Source organism: Pteropus alecto, unplaced genomic scaffold (genome assembly GCF_000325575.1).
Source record: "Pteropus alecto unplaced genomic scaffold, ASM32557v1 scaffold78, whole genome shotgun sequence".
NCBI lineage: Eukaryota > Metazoa > Chordata > Mammalia > Chiroptera > Pteropodidae > Pteropus > Pteropus alecto.
The window spans coordinates 18,501,465-18,505,697 of record NW_006443124.1 but is presented as its reverse complement, the minus strand read 5'-3'; positions in this window follow the sequence as shown (position 1 = coordinate 18,505,697).

Here is a 4,233-nt window from a genome sequence, read left to right as displayed (position 1 = left end):
TCTTTCCCAAAAGAGGGACTTTCATGCTTAAACCTGAAGTTTAGTTATGCATATGTAGCTATTTTAGTTAACTAATATTGCACACATGGATGAACTGGCAGGTTACTTGGACAGTTCCTATCGCACCATGTGGATCCGCATGTCTAGCCTGATAACCACAGGCCTCCAAGGCTACTGAGGACGCAGACCATGACTGTCCTGAGTGGGGATGTACTGTATGTGCAGGCTACACTAAAGATTTAGAGATATGCAGCATATCTCATTAAAATTTTTATGTTGACCACATGCTGAAATGATAGTATTTGGTATATATTTGGTTAAATAACATAGGTTAGAATTAGTTTTACCTGTTTCTTTTTACATTTTTGATGTAGCTACTGGAAAATTTTAAGTTACTTCTGTGGCCCCGTCAGATTTCTCCTGGAGAGCATTGGTCTAGAGCTTCCCTTTCCTGGAATATATGATGGCCCCAAATAACTCCATCCAACCAAGAACTCTCAAATTAAACACAATCCAATTTTGGAAGAACTGAGCAAAAAATTTCAGGCTTAAGAGCATATTAGAAAAAAGGAAGGATGTCACCTCTATACGCAGTAGCCTGCAAAGAGTAGAAAGAACACATTCACAACAAGAGTGCTCAGGGATTCGTAAGTTATTTAATTTACTTATCTTGACATGAAATATGACACCACTGCTTTATTCATTCTACAAATGAAACAAACAAACAAACAAAAAACACACGGTTTAAAGCGATTAAGAGACTTTCTCCGTAGGCAGTATAATCATGCTATGCTGTTTCCCAGTATTCTCAAGTAGATATCAATTCATTCATCCCACAAACATTTCCTAAGGCACACTGTAGATTTAAAATTTTAACTTCTGAAAGAATCTAAAAAATGTACAAGATATGGTCCCTGCCTTCAAAGAGCCTACAGTCGAGGCAAATAAAACCTTGTCACATGTGTGCACAGGTGCACTTTAAGGGTGTTTTTGATGAGAGCCCGTGGGTTTTGGCTTCTCTCAGCTGGTGCTGAATGGAGAACACACGGAGGGAGAGACATTGGGGTGAGGGTAGGGGTCCCGTGGAAGCGATGCGACCTGAGGTGCAGGCACCTCTGCACATCCCGCTCAGACCATGCCAAGGCAGCAGATCTCGGCCAGGCTTTTGTTGATGAGCCCTATGTTATGCACTTACAGATTTTCCAGTTTTTTTACCCTTTAAGTGTTCCCAGTTTCACAACAGGGCTTTCGCCAGCTGTTTTCCTGATGTGTGCGCTTGCTCTGCCCCAGCCCCACCAACCGCGTGGAGCCGCTGGGAATACCAAGCCCGCGCCGGGTAGGTATTGCATGATGAGCGAGAACTAGCTGCTTGGAGCCGCTCACTGTCTCCCTTTAAATCCGGAGGAGGGCAGGCGGCTAGCGGGGACAAACTCCGGGACTGCTGGCGGTCCACGGGGAAAGCGAGAGCCCAGGAGGGGCAGGCGGCCAGGAAACCAGCTGCGGGCGCGGGCGCCCGCAGAGCTGACCACGAACGCCCCGGGCTGAGACACACTAACGAGGCCCCGGGGTCCAGGACTCTTCACAGCGGGGGAGGAACCCCCCAGCATCTCCCTAATTCTTAAGATTTCAAAAGCATTGCCTCCCGCTCTGTCAGTGTTGACTTGTGGCTGGCGTTTCAAAATTACAAAGCACTATAGAAACATTAAAGAATATTTAGAAAATAAGAAAGCAGAAAAACAAATCACAATACTTCATGCCCTGATATAATTATGATTTGAATGTCTGTATATAATTTTTTTATCTTAGTATATTCTCAGCTTTCTAAAACATATTATAGTATTAAATACTATTAAGTATTTAAATGGTATCAAATGTTAAATAAATACTGTTAAGTATACAGATGTGCAGTCTTTTCACAGAATATCATTAACGTTGAATCATGTAACCTGCTCTTACTTCTTAACTGGCTGGCATTCATGCCACTTCTAGATTTGTTTACAACGTCCAATACCGTGGGGTTAATTTTGTGGGACACGTCGTGGAGGACCGGCGATCAGGCTTTTGAAATTACACCAAGTTGATGACTAGTGAAGCTGAGAACATCCTACACCCTATGGCCGGGTGCTCCCTGCAGCACTGAATACTAGTATTCGAACTTGCTTTAATGTGACTTTCTCTGATTACTAAGAAATTTGAGCGTTTTTATGTGCATATTTTGCCTTTCTACTTATTTTGTCATTCCATTGTTTGCAACACTTGCCCTTTGCTCCATTTGGAATTTCTCTAAAATTAGCATTTCTCTTTATAGGAAAAAAGGCATTGCTCTGTGCGTATATTAATTGCAACTATCTTACCCAAACTGTTACTTCCAATTGTAACTTTATTTGATTTTTAGACCAAAATGTTTTAAATATTTGGTTAAGATATTTATTTTTTCTCTGATATCTAAATTTGGTTTGGGTAGTTATTTCTCATACAGTTTGGTAATTAATATATAATCGTATTTTAATTCAGTTACCAAGAATTTTTAAATATGTACTATTTTAAAAATATTTAATCTATTTTGCTCTTTGTTGAAAATTTTAGGACTATGGTTTATTTATGAGGTCAAACATATTGCATAAATTTGTTCAATCAAGTCATGCCAATGAGTCCTAATTTCTACTTATTTAAATAAGCAAGAGAGCTCGAATGCAAATGGAGAATAGGAAGGACCTCCCTGAGGTCCACCACTTCTCTATGCTGATATGAGAAATGTGTCATCCGAGATTAGATCAATTTTCACCCACATTGCATGGGTAAATGCTGGCAGGAAGTATGGATACTAAAAAACAAATGGGTCTTGGGTTATTCTTAAAAAAAAATTGTGACAGCGGTGACACTTAAATTTTGGAATCTAACCCTGTGCTTTCCACTTTTTTTCCCTCCAGTAATAGCTGACCCAGCAGCAGGTAGCTAGTTTCTTTTTCCTTTTCCTTTTTTACATTGTCATTTTCTGTCAAACTCTGCTCTGTGTCAAAGATTGGCACAATTCTAAGTGACTATCTAATTCAGGTATTGTGGGAGAGTGCCAAAAGGCTAAACCAGGATACGATGACGACTGACATAAATGGGGACTGACCTGTGCAAACTGGGGTAAAATATGTCACTCACTTTAAGCCATTTAAGCCTATGTATATTCTAATTTATTATGTTTTCTTTCGGCAGTGTTTTCACATGAAGCCTCACCTCTAATTGCGGAATAAAACAACTTTTTCTAATGCAATATCATTTTGACAAATCTTTAGAAGGGTAGAGAAATTTTAACAAGAGCAAAAGACCGCCCTCCTTTTATTCTGACAGCAGACTAAAACCTGATCACCTTTTCAGCTAAATATCAAGAAAAATTGAACCAAGATTCCCCATCTGTTCTCACCTTTGAAACCTATTTTCCTTGGCATTTGGTGTGAACATTAAATAATATTTGGGATCAGAAATCTGTTTTCACATCCTATCTTTGTCATTTATGAGCTGGATATCTGGCAAGCCGCTAATATTTTCTCTCCTATCTGCCTCTAATAGCTTCTGAGTATAAAATAAGAAAGTGTGGTAAGATACTTTCTTAGAGCAGAATATGTAGGATTTTCCTAACTAAATTATTTTTAAAGAAGTTCATGAATTACCTGAGAAGATGGATTAGTACAAACAAATTAGATAAACTCTTGTCTCTATAAATACTTCAAAATTTTATAAATAAACTTTTTCAATGAGAGCTTTATTGAAGCTTTACATTGAAATAAATCTCTGTAGAATTTTTCTGAGTAGAGAGATCACCTACATTAGAGAACTGAGTCTATTATACCAGCTGTGAGGAAAAAATGGGATAAAAAAATGTAAAATTTACATGAGACATGAGTAGCACTGATTACTGAATACCTGCAGTTAGAATACTGAGGCATGTCAACCTCAAGATTCCGTAATATTCCCTAGTTTGAGGCAGCTTCCCAACAAATAAGTCCAGAATCTGACATTTGAAACACCCTATGACCGAATGACAAAAATTCCTCAGAATTACTTACCTCACACAGTAGCCTCCCCAAGTTCAGTGGTCTGAACTGAAGATCAAGTACCCACTGTCCAAAGACAAATCTCCCAGAACTAAGGTCATAAATGGAACTGCTCAGTGTGTTCTAAGTGGGTAACTAAGAGGCAGGAATCAGACCCTGTAGATCAAGAGCAGGTATTCTGGAGGGA